Below are 13,390 nucleotides of genomic sequence, written 5' to 3'. Positions count from 1 at the left end.
GCCGGGCGCGCACCCCTCAGGGAAGCTGCCTGCCCCTGGAGATAAGCCGTGTGACCTCCGCGCCCCCTTGGGACAGGCGAGCAGGAGGCCCGCGGCCTGCTGTGCCCTGCGCCCCCGCGCAGAGTCTAGACGAACGCGCAGCGGCGCCCTCCCCGCCTGCGGCCCCAGCGCCCTAATCGCCCCCGGCCGGCTCGGGCAGGGCGCGCGGCTGCGGGGGCCCCGGCGCACGCTGCGCTCGGCCAACCCGGCCCTTCAGCAAGCGCGGATCGTGTTTGCGTGCGCAGGCCTTTGTTCCCGCACCGGGGACCGAGGGGACGCAACCGCCGCTTTTCCGCGATCGCTTCTGTCGCGTCTTGAAACACACACGCGCCCGGAACAAAAACGCGGCGCTGCAGAAACCCGCGCTCCGAGCGCGTCTGTGTGCGGGCGCGGGCGCGGCGGGGCTGGTCCCAGCGGGCCTTCGCTCCCGGGCACTCCGGCCCTGGCCTCAGTTTGTCCATCTGCCCTGGGAGATGGGAAGGGCTCAGCCCCGTGCCAGCTCCGGGCTGGAATGCGGTTTTTCCAGGCACTGCGGAAGGCAGCGGGGAGCAGGGCGGAAGGGGAGGCTGCTGTGGGGAGTTGGTGTTCCCTAGAGGAGTAAGACAATAAACAAGTACAGGAAAAAACAGATAAGATAATTTGAAATAACAGCAAGTGTTAATATAATAGAAGCACAAGTGTACAGCTCGTGCCAGGCTCTGTTCTGAACGCTGCGGGATGTGCGTCGGCCCCTCCAAGCTCGGCCCCTCCAAGCTCACGGCAAACCTGAGATAGAGTAATTATCACTCCCTTTCATAGATGGGAAAATGGAGGTTGAATCACCTATTGGAGGGAAATGAGAAGTTGAAGAATCTATTCATGAGAAAGCAGTTGAGCAATTTCCTCAAGTGTCCAGCTAATGGTGGAGACCAGATTTGGACTGCACGCAACAGCTGGGCTCCAAGTGCGGCCTCTTAATGCTCCAGTCTGTCACGCCGGCTGTGCGATGTCAGAAAGAGAGGCGCTGAGGCTAGAACAGAGCTATTCCCAACGGGGTGTCGGCGACCCTCTCTGCGGTGGGGGCCCTCTAAGCCGAGGCCTGAAGGGATGAGAGGACCCAGCCATGTAAAGAGCTGGGTGTGCCAGGATGAGGGAACAGCAAGGGCAAAGGCCCTGAGGTAGGAACAGTGGGCTGGTATACTTCATAAACACAAGCAAGGTCAAGAGTGCCGGAGGTGAGCTTAAAACAGCAAGAGTGGTGGGCCAGGAGACTGCAGGTGGCCAGAGGCCGGGTGGAGCAGGTTTGGCAAGGAGTTGGGATTTCATTGCTATTGTGATGGGAAGTCCTGTTGGTGTGGCGACTGAAGGTGCTGTGAGGATGAACGAACGGGTTGGACTACATGGCAGAGCCGGGAGGGCCTCTGCCAGGCTTCCTTGGAGGAGGAAGTTGGTCACTTAGCTCTTAAACACGGCCCCTTGCCTTTGGATCGCCTGGCCTCTACGAGATACATGATGACATTCACCTGCCCTTGGTCTCCAAAACAAACCTGGAGATGTCAGATCGGCTAAGCCCTCATATTATAGACAGGGTGACACCAAGGCCCAGCCTGAAGGAACGGGTTAGGTATCTTGTTGGTATGTTTCAGTCACCAGCATAGGCCTGACCTGACCCTCAAACCTAGGCAAGGGGGACCCTGCCCTTATCCTCATGAGTTAAAGGGCCTCTCCTGCCTTTGTCCTCACCTGTTAAAGGTCCTCTCTCAGGCCCTCTTCCAGCTGTTTATGACCCCCACCCTCACCCCAGGGCCAAGGGGACAGAGCCGCCCAAGTCTTTATTCCCTTTCTAGACATACTCTGGGTTCCCAAGATCCCTGAAATCCAAAGGTCCCAAGCCTGCTTCTAGGGCCTATGCAAGCATCTTCCTGGTGTGTTGTCTGGAGGCAGAACAGTAGACTGGGGTGGGGGGCGGGGGAGGCAAAGGGCAGTGTGGAGCATGGGGGGCGGAGGGAGCTTGTAAAGGCATGGGATGTCTATGCACATGCATGTGGGGTCTGCACGGTGCGGTGCGGTGTGGAGCTGGGGAGAGCAGAAAGGGGCAGGCTGTGGGCTGGGGACCAGCTCTCCCCACTGCTACCATTCTGCATTGCAGGGCAGGTATCTGAGGGGTCTGAGATTTCCAAACTGAACCTGGCTTTCCAGGCTGTTATGAAGTTATATTCATTGAGGAAAAGGATAGAACATTTTAAAAACAATATATTAGCCTGATGTATAATGTTTAAATATTTAGATTTTGAAGGGTGAGTGGGCCCCAGACCCCACCAATATCAGGAGTGGGTCTGGCTTAGCACATAGGAGATATTCAGTATTTATCAACCAGATGGATTGACCTCATTTAATTTAATCCTCACACAGACTCTACAAGGGAAATAGCATCGTCTGTGTTTTATTGATGAGGAAACTAAGCTTGGAGAGATTTAGTGACTGGTCCAATTTGTCACATTAGAAAGTAGCAGAGCTGAGCCTCCAGCCCTAACGTATCTGATTCTAAAAATCCATTGCAGTTGGTTCCTGACAAGTTCATACCCATTATGAACACGTGAAACGTATTATAGCAGCTTGAGCGTGTCACTTGATCTTTTCGGATATATGCACTGTTTATATTACGTGAAAAAGGTCTCTTCTTGATTCTTAGTCTATCCTCTAAGGTACTTTAGGAGGTAACAGGGCAGGCATGAATGCTCCATTGAACAATTGTGGGGAAACTGAGGTCCGTGAGCAATGACCCAAAGTATCATCAAAGCTTAAACAAATAGGGTTTACTATTCTTGTATGACAAGAAATCCAGAGGTGGCCAGACCTCCAGATGGTGTAATTGTTGTGCCATCCTCAACAAATACCTTCTACCTCGTGGTCTGTTCTGGTTATTTATTGCTACACAACAAACAACCCCCAAATGATAATCATTTTATTATTTTTTATAATTTTGTGAGTCAGAAATTTGGGCAGGGCTCAGCTGGGTGATCTTTCTGATCCATGGGCATTGACTAATCACTTGGTCATGTTAGGTTCATCTGGAGCGGATGGTTGGGTTCATCTGGAGGATCAAGATGGTTTTACTGGGAAGACTGCAATGCTGAGCTCAGCTGGGTCCCCTATTCCTTTCATGAAGTCTCAGGGCCTCTCCAGGTGGTCTCTCCAGAAGGATGGTTTGACCTTTTCCATGGCAGCTCATGGATCCAAGAGGCCATAGCAGAAGCTGCCAGTTTTCTTAAGGGCAAGGCCCAAGATGAGCAGAGCATCAATTCCACTCTACTCTGTCCAAGAAGTCACAGGAGTGGCCCAGGTTCAAGAAGAGAGGAAGTAGACTCTGCCGAATAAACTCTTCCTCTTGAAGGAAGAAGGACCAAAGAATCAGTAGCCATCTTTAATTCATCACATGGTCCAAGATGGCTGCTTGAGGCCCAGCCATGACATATCAAATTCCAGCCAGCAAAGAGAAAGAGAGGAGTAAGGTATATACCCTCCCTTTTAAGACATTTTCTACAAGCCACACAAAACATTTCTCTTTGGCAAGAACTCACATGGCCATACCTAGGATGTGGAAAGGAAGCAGGGAATTGTCATCTTCATTCCAGGCTGCCATGTCCCCCGCTGAAATTAAGAATTCTATTGAGCCCCTTGGGGCTCGATCCCAGGACCCCAAGATCATGACCTGAGCCGAAACCAAGTTGGCCGCTTAATGGACTGAGCCCTACCCAGGCGCCCCGAGCCAAACCCATTCTTAATGGACATGTTTCAATTCCAGTCTTGTCCCTCCTGATACATCCTCCACACTGTACCAAAATAACCTTTCCTTTTTAATTATTTTTTTATGTTCCTAAAAGGTAAATCTTTTCATCATTCCCATGCTAACAGCAAGTTCTGAAGTTTTTTGTGTGGGGACCATGGGATTTTATGCCTAAAATAACAATAAAATCATTGGCCATGCACCAGGCACTTTACCAAGCACCATATGAACAAATCTTACTCTGTCCTCACAGTAACTGGATGAGAAAGGATCACACACGAGGCAACAGGAGCCCAGAGAGGTTAAGTGGTTTGCCCCAGGCCACACAGTGAATAGGTGCAAGGTGGAGATTTAAATCCTTGGCTGTCAGATTCCAGGGATGTACTGAGGCACCCACACATGTGAACCGCAGGGATCATTTACTGGTAACCACCCTGGAGCATGGACAAGGCCCATGGTTGGAGTGGAAGTGTTAGGAGAGGCGAACATGAGCCAGGAGCCTGCAGGTGCCCCCTCCTCCCTACAATCCTTTGGCTGGAGGTCAGACGGGCATATTTCACGAAATTAAGCTAGCACCAGGAATTCGTGTCATTCCACTTCCTTTATACTGTGAATGAACTCCAGACCATGAGTAGGAGATGGTAGAATTGGCTACATTGCTAAGTAGTGGTCAGGACACAGGCCCAGTGCAGTGAGGCGCCTTCCAGCTCTGAGGTTCTCTATTCTAACCCCAGGTTCTTCTTGCCTTTACCTCACCCTGTTCCAGAATATCCAGTGGCTTCACTTTTGCCCTGCGGGGGCTGGGCAAAAAAAGAGGAAGGGAAAGGGACAGACAAACCTGGGTTCAAATCCTGATTCCATCCTTTCTGTGAGTCTCAGTGTTTGCATCTGTCAAATGGGAGGAATAATCCCTGCTCTGCTGACTTATCCAGGTGTTGAGGACCACAGAGGACAAGGGATAGGAATGGCCTTTGCAGAACAGAGCTGGTGAGGCATGCGGAACCCGCTTCGGTAGATTGCATTTTCTCCTTGGGGAGCAGGGAGGGCTTGGGTGGGGATGGGGGCAGGCAGCGTGGAGCACCTGCTGTGGGGCTTCTCCCCACAGCCTCACAGAGGAAGTGGCCCACAGTGGGCAGTTACATATAGATGCCCTGTCAGGGGACATGGTGATTCAGAGCAGTGATTCTGGAGCCAGGCAAACCCGTGTTGGAATCCCGGCTTCACCCCTCACTAGCGGAGGGGCCCTTGGACAAGTCATAACTACCTCCATTTTCACATCTATAAGGTGGGATTAAACAGAGAACCTGTTGCGTTGGCATTTTGTGAAGAATGGAGTGACAGCGTGCCTTTAAAACAGTGACGTGCAGAAGAACTGTCCAACCAGTGGTAATGACAACAGTGATTACATTTTTAATTACATTTTTGAATGCAGCACTAATTAAATATGTCCTATAGGTGTTTCATTGGCTAGCTTACTACTCTTCACCGCAACGCTAAGATGTAGTTAACATTATTAATTCCCCACTTACAGATGTAGAGATGGAGGTGTGGTTAGGTGGAAAGCTGCCCAAGGTCACCGTAAGTGGTGGGGGAGGGTTTGAACCTGAACCCAAGCTGTCTGATCTAGCGTCCACCTTAATCAACACGCCACGGTCGTATTACTACCATTGCCGGTCCTATTGTGGCCCTTATATTCCGTACCCGCCTCCACAACTGCCCCAAAAGCTGACTGGAGCAGAGAAGTCACCTGACCCAGAAGTTGCCAAGAGATAGGCTGGCCGGCAGCAGCCAATGATATAGCCTGGGGCAAAAGCTCCACCCAGCATGGCTGAGCGCAGTTACCTAATCAGCACCAACCAGGGCTGGCAGTTTCGGTTTGGATCCCAGGGAATGGAGGGAGTCGGGTCAAATGCGCAAAAGCCGGAAGACAGGGAGAGATCGGGTAGTGCAAAGAGAGTGTGAAGGCGCAGGGTTAATGAGAAAGCCCAGACCTCTGGGAGGAGGAAGGGGAGGTGAAGACCAGCAGACACCTGCTACTGAGGGGACCATGAGCGAGCTCAGTCCCTGAGCACTGGGACCCGAATGGTCTCCCAGTGGCTAAACTGCGTTGTGTGAGACGTGGTCAGAATTCCTGCCTTCCAATCCCTGAGTGTAGCTTTACAACAATCCCCGTGGCTCCAGTTAACCTGAGAGTTTCTGCCCTTTCTTCCAAAATGAGGCTGTATCAGCCTTCATCTTTAACCTTAGGGTAAATGCTAATAATGGGAAGTGGCAAATGGAGAGGGGCAAATGGAGAGGGGAGAGGCGCAGGCCCGAGGAGGCTGGGAGACACAGCTTGGCCCAGTTCCTGGTACACCAGAAGCCTAGGTCAGTCCTTGGTCCACTTTCCTGTCTATGATCAGGCTCTCATACACCATCTGGAGGGGGGAGACGCCAAGCCAGGCCTCTCCCTTGCACCCCAGGTTCATATGTCCAGGGGATGGCTCAATATCTGCATTTGGTGTTGCCCACACATCTCAATTTTAACCTGTTCCAAACAGAACTTCCCACCATGCCTCCCAAACCCATCCCTTCTGCAGGATTTCCATTTCAGGAAATGCCAAACTTCACTTCTAGTTGCTGAGATTAGACATCTTGGCGTCATCCCTGACCCCTCTCCTGGTCTCATACTCCAACATTCCTTCAGTCAATAAATCCCATTGGCTCTACCTTCCAAGCCTTTCCAGCAACTGACCACCTCTGACCACACCCACCATGACCACCGTGGTCTGGGTCACCATCCCCTGGGTCCCTTGGGATGACTGCAGTAGCCTTCTCAGCTTCTGCCCTCGCTTTCTGCAATCGTTCTGCGCTCAGCAGCCAGAGGGGTCCCGTTAAAACAAAAGCCGATCCGCCAATCCCCTTGCTCAAAACCCACCAATCGCTTCCCTTCTCACTTGGGGAAAACAAAGGTCTTCACAAAGGCCTTCAAGGTCGTACACTCTGGCCTGACCAGTTTCTCATACACACCTGCCTCGCTGGCCTCACCTGCCCGCCCTGTCCCCCGCTCTCCCTCTGCTCCTGCCACACAAGGTGCTCGCTGATCTTGGAAGGAATGTTCCCACCACGGGGCCTTTGCATTTTCTGTTCCCTCTGCCTGGCGTGTTCCTCCTTCATGGGTTCCCTCACCTTGTTTGGGTCGCCTTGGCAGAGAAGCCTTCCCTGGGCCCCTTACTAACGACTGTCACCCGCCCCAGTCTGCTTCCCGGCTTTATTTTTTTCTGTAGCACGAGTGCTACATGTTACACTCTGACTTGCTATCCATTGTACTTAGTGTTTATGATCCATGCCCTGGACTAGACTGTGTGAGCTGCATGCCGGGAAGCACCATCATCCACCACGTGGACCACTGTGAACCCACGACTTAGAACACAACGCCTGGCATGTAGCAGGTGCTCTGTGAATCTTTGTTGGAGCAACAAAGGAGCACACCAACGAGGATTTCCTGGAGACATTCTGGCCCCGCTCCCCCACTCTGGGTGATCCCAGAGGAGTTGCTCACCTCCTTGATCCTTTCAGGGGTAAGCCCCAAGGCCCTGTCCCAAACATGAGAACCAAGGGGACCAGTCAAGGAAGGATTAGTACAAATAAGTGGCGATTTCTTTTTAAAATGTGACTTTTTTTCCCCCTTAATACGAAAGTCCTGTGTCACAGCTGTTGGCTCTCCTGTCAAATCACATTTTACCCGAAGAGCTTGGCGCTGGTGCTCTGTGGTCCAGCGAAGGATCTGCTGTCACGGGATCACTGGTGAGCCGTGTGGGCCTTACAGGAGGTTCCCGGGCAGGCTGGGGCTCATCACCTCCCTGCAGCACATACCCCAAACCCCATCACATAGCAGGGATTCCATGTGGCTCACTGATGAGGCTGGTAACAGGTAATGGGGTTGTTGTGCGATTCTCTCCACTCTTCTGTAGTTTGAAAGTTTCCTTTAAAAAAAAAAAAGAGTGTTTTCTCTGAAGTTCCTTCTCCTGGACACATCCCCCTAGGACTTCCTATTGCCCTTCCCTCTCTCTGCCATCCCCACTCACAACTTCTCTCTTCCCCTCCCCTCTGGTTTGATGAGAGATCAGTTCAGCTTCACTTACTAGCAACTGGTTGGCATCCTGGAGTCATCTGAGGTCACTTAGAAACCTTTGATGCCCTCTTGTTTCCCCACTTCCCAAGATTTGGAACCAAATGGTCTGATGTGGGGGTTCTGGGCACTGGGTGTAGTAAATGCTACCCTGGAGATTCTGGCATTTTCCCGAGTTGAGCAACCATCTTGTCAACCAAGACCAAGCCTTGGTTTTTGGCTGCACCCTGGGGCCTCCTGTTAAGAGGGCCCAGCTTTCTAGGAAGGCAGCTTAGCAACACCTTTTGTCACCTGGGCCCCTCCCTGGGGTCCCACCACAACTGACTTAAAGAGTTATTTCTTTCAAGCCCAGACAATGTACTTCATTCACCCCCAGGGTGTCTGGTGGATGACATTCTTTCCATTACCTTATGCAACGTGGGTTCACGGTCACCGTTTGGAAAGCACAGAGAAGCACGCAGGAGCCGACCACAGCTCCACTTTGGCCCAGTAATTCCTGAACAGAAAGGATCCGTTGTCACTGAGTCACTTTAAGGGAACAGCTAAAAAACACCATTCAAAGGGCCCTGATGATAATGAGTATGCTAATGTGATTTCCATTGGGTGCCTATGTTACCTCCAAAAAAACGCTGTCTGACCTTCCTCATGGATTCAAAGCTTCCATTGAAGTCGACGGGGGATTTGGGTTAAAATAACATCAAAGTTTTCACTTAAATGGACGAAACTGGGGAGTCGTGAATGAAGGGTGAGTTTCACATTGGCCCCGACACTGCTGACCTTGAGGGGAAAATGGACACCCTGGTAGGTGGTGAGTGCAGCTTCTGGCCAGACAGCTGTTGTCTTTGGGTGGGCGGAGCCAAGTGGTAAATGGGGGTCCCTTTTACATGACCCATGAGCTCGGGAGGCCCGAGTCCAAATCTTAGCTCTCTGCTCAGTAGCCAGATGAGCTTGGGCAAGGCAAATCATTTCTCTGATTGAGCCTCAATGTCCCCATCTGTCAAATGGCGTAGATGAAACATCCTTTGCCGAGTTGCTCCCAAGATTAAAGAAGTATGTCTTCGGGAGGAGGCAGGGAAGTGGGAGACATTTTGGAGCTCCCCACCCTCCCACCGAGTCCGAGTCCGAGGCACAGCAGCGGGTAGGAAGCCCAGCCTCCCACCTCCCAGCCCTTCCTTCCTTCACTCAGTGTATATTTATGAGGCGCTTCCTGGGTACCCGGCACTGTTTGGGTGTTGGGGAGTCAGCAATGAATAAAACAGATGAGCTCTGCTCTCATTGGAGCCCCCATTCCAGTGGGGGAGACAGACACCAAACATAGGAGCAGAAATAATCCTTAAGTGGTGACAAGTGCTAGGAGAAGGAAGAGAAAAGTCCTTACGAAAGGGGCAGAACTTTAGAATCAGACAGACCCAAATTCAAATCCCAGCTCGCCCCTTACCGGCTGTGTAACTCTTGGGAGAGTAATTTTATCTCCCTGACAATCTTCTCATATGTTCAGTGAGATCCGCTGATCATTCATCCACCCATTGAACAAATATTTATAGGATTCTGTCTTGAGTCAGGCATTCTTCTGCATGTTGGGGAGCTGGCAATGAATAAAACAGACGAAAATCCTTGCCCTCGGAAGCTTAAGCTCTAGAGGAGAGAAACAGACATGGGACGAATATATACATTTCGGGTGATGAAGGAAAAGCAAGCAAGGTAAGGGGGTGGAGAATGATGGAGAAGAGTGCCTTTTGATGTAGGGTGGTCAGGGAAGGACTCTGTGGGGAGGCAACATTTAAACTGAGGCCCAAAGGTCTTGGGGGAATGAGCCCTGTGGGCACGTGGAAGAAAAGTCTTCCCAGCCAGGGGAGAAAGCAAAGGCAAAGGCCCTGAGGTAGGGCCGAGCACGGCTGTTGGGAGGATTAGAGAAGCAGAGACCAGATGGCACAGCGCCTGGCTCTGACCTGCAGCTCAATACATCGTGGTCATTATTTGTGCCCCTTTCATGACAAATGGGGGCTAAGTCACTTTCCACTATTATAAATGTTCCCGGGGGTTCTGTAGATTGGTGACCTTTTCATTCATTCTTCTTCTCTTGTTCTCTGAGAACCAGCAAGCCGCACTCCCCAGCCCGCCTCTGTCCCCAGTCCCAGCCGACAGGGATGCTGGCCATGTGGTGGTGGCACTGGGGGGCGCGGGGGTGTGTGATGAATGATGGTCCTTCGACAGTAATGCCCGCGTCCTGAATCTCTTTCCTCGCTGCAGACTTGTGAACGAGATGCCCTGGCAACGCTGTGCCCGTTGCCGAGATGCGCCTCCATCTGGGGTGGATGGCAACATCTGCTAAACAGCTGCATCTTATTTAAGGGCTGGTACTTAATTAAATTACTCCGCTCGGGTAGGGGGCAGGCGGAGTCGAGCAGGAAGGGGCAGGCCCAGGCACAAGCATGTATTTCACCCCTCCCCAAGTTGGCCCAAACTCCCTTCCCGAGGCGCCCCTCCACATGCCTGTTTGTGGATCCCACCAACCTGGACATCCACACATTTGCAGGATGTCGTGCTCATTCATGCCACCTCCTTGCCTTTACCCTGACCTTCCTGCCTGTCCAGCTCCTCAGTGACCTTCCAACAACTCAGACATCAACATGTCCTCCGTGAGGCCTCTTCCAGCGTCCCGGGCTCCGTGAATAACCTCCTGTGAGCTCGCGCGGTACTTTGTACTGGAGCATTTCCTACCATTACATTGCAGGGTCGTGGACCCTGCCATTCTGTGAACCAAGTTTAATTCATCTTTATAATCCCAGCATTGTGCCTGACTCCCCATAGACGCTTAATAAGTGTTCGGTTAATAAGTGGATGGATGGGGATACCTGGGTGGCTCAGTCTGTTGAGCGGCTGCCTTCAGCTCGGGTTGTGATCGCAGGGTCCTGGGATCGAACCCCGCATCGGGCTCCCTGCTCAGTGGGGAGTCTGCTTCTCCCGCCCCCTCACTCGTGTTCTCTCTTGCTCTCTCTCTCTCTCTCTCTCAAATAAATAAATAAAATCTTTTTTAAAAAAGTGGATGGATGAAGGGAGGGAAGAAAGAAGGGATCGGCGAATAGATGGATGCCATTTTAATGCCGCTGCTACCCTGTAGATCCAAGTCGCCACCACTTCGTATGGGGACAAACACCGTGGTCTCCTACCGGCCTTCCAGCTTCCACTTGTGCCCCCAGTAGTCCATTGTACTTAGAGCACTCAGAATCTCTTAGATATGGGATTATATTACATCACTGACTGTTTAAAGCCTTCCAGTAGCTTCCACGTTCCTAACCCTGGCCTATAAACCCCTGTAGGATCCAGCCCCTCCCTGCCCCTCTGCTCTCATCTCATTGTCCTGAACTCCGACTGCTTCGGGAACCAGCCAAGCTCCCTCACTGCAGGCCCTTTGGAGCTGCTGTTCTCGCTACCTGGGACTGTCCTCCCCTGGCTGTCTGCGAACCTGGCACCCTCTTAGTCCTCAGGTGCAGCTCTCACGCCACCTCCTCAGAGAGGCCTTTCTTTACCCTCCTCCTCAAAATATCCGCCATCTTGATCCCCAAAGGCAAAGGGGGTCTGAGCCAGCCATCCAGAGCGTTGGCTGCTGAAATCCGATGGGCTCTCAGAGCACGAGCCTCCCCTGGGGCTAGCCCCAACCCACCCCTTCACCCAGGGCCTTGCTCCTCCTCTCCATCAACTGATGATCCCTCGTGAATGGGCTTGTCTGGAACTGCTGCAATTAAACCATCGGAGCAACATTGGACCATTTGTTTACTATGGCCCTTAGAGCTGGAATGGCTTGTTGTTTTGACGGTTTCTATTTTCAGCTCCATTTCCTGGGGGTAGCGGGGAAAGGGTAGGCAATGAATCCTGGTCTATTCAAGCAAAAAGATGCTTCAGTGAGTCCTAACATTTCAGAGTCACAAAATTCTAGAATCCGTTTCGTGGAATGTGAGGACAGTAAAAATCTGTCATTTTAGCTAGAGGTTCTAAGATTCGTGGAATTCTAGAATCTTATACCACAGACATTAGCACCTTCATGTCAAACCAGTTTAGTCTCAAAGCCTTAGAGGGATGGACTCTTGGAGATTCGCTCGCTTTGCTGAGTTCTCTGATCCCGAGTCACGCGTCAGGAGACCTTCTCTGATGACCTTCCCCACAACGTGCGCCCACACCCACTCTCTGTCACGCTATAGTTTTACTCGGCTTCATTGTTCTTCCCAGCACAGCTCACCACCTGACATCTGAGGTAGTCTCTGCTTATTTGCTTGTTGCCTGTCTCCCCCACACGTTGGATTGAGGTCAGGAACTCCTCTTTGTTCACAGCCTAGAAAGTACTTTGAAAATAGTGTCTGGCATGCCATGAAGATTAAAAAAATAAAATAAAAGCCCATTCATCCAACAAATATTTATTGAGTGCCCACTTCATGTCGGCCCCTTGGAGATAATCGTGTTCCGGGACGGAAGGTAGGCCCGCTTGCAAGCCACATCCAATTGGTAGTAGACACCCAGAGCCAGCGTTGAAAAGGATTCTCGGGGCTCATCCAAGCTCTGTGGGGGAGGGCGATCCATCAGCGATGTCTGGCATGGACCCGGCAATGGAGGGAGGCCGTCGCCCTCTACTCTGGGCTCTTATCTTACACTTAACAAACTGAGGTCCAGAAAAGGGGTGGGAGGGCACCAGGGTCTCCAGCTGCAGCAGGCTCTCCCAGGCTGGAGCCTGAGCCTGAGTCTCCTGGCGGCGGGGAGGGGGCCGGGGGGCACAGGTTTAATGCCCTGCCCCCCTCGCCCAGGCTTTCGGCTTTCCCTCCGCCCAGGCCTTCCCAGGAGTTAGGGGCTGCTGGAGTGCCTGGCCTTGAACCCCAGCCTGGGAACCCAGTTCTGGAACACTGCCTGAACAACAAGCCAGTTATTTTTAAAAATCCAAAAAGAAAAGGAAGAAAGAGCAAACTCACTGCTTCGGTTTGTGCACCAGCCCCAGCTGAGAGAATAGAGGCTTGAAAGGAACAAAGAATTTCCTCAAACACGGCAGATCAAGGGCTTGGCTTATGTGGTAACCGGTGACCGACCACCGTGCTTTGTGACGGAGCCTTCAGAAGGCAGGGGTTCCTGCTGCAGTCTGTGGGGGCAGGGGAGCAGGGAACACCCCCCCCCCCCACTCAGGTCAGGCTGCTTGCAATGATGGACTTCGAGAACCCTGAGTGTTAGATCTCAAAGGCCCTTCCAGGGCCTGTCGTCTGATACCCTTGGTCAGATGGGCAGGTGGAAACCCTGGAGGGGCTCCGGGTCACCCTGGGAACAGTGGGCCAATGCACTTCCCTTCTGACCAGCTCCCCTTTCAGGGAGGTGGTGACCCATTTTGTAAATCCGACTCCTCTTACCTCGTGTACCTACCAGGGCTGCCTGGGAAAGCCTTCTCAGAATCTCTCCCGGCCTTGAAAACTTCCTGCCCCCCCCCCCCCCCCCCCCCC

This window comes from Neomonachus schauinslandi, chromosome 10, assembly GCF_002201575.2.
Source record: "Neomonachus schauinslandi chromosome 10, ASM220157v2, whole genome shotgun sequence".
NCBI classification, from domain to species: Eukaryota; Metazoa; Chordata; class Mammalia; order Carnivora; family Phocidae; genus Neomonachus; species Neomonachus schauinslandi.
The sequence above is the reverse complement of the archived record's forward strand: the minus strand, read 5'-3'. Positions refer to the sequence as shown.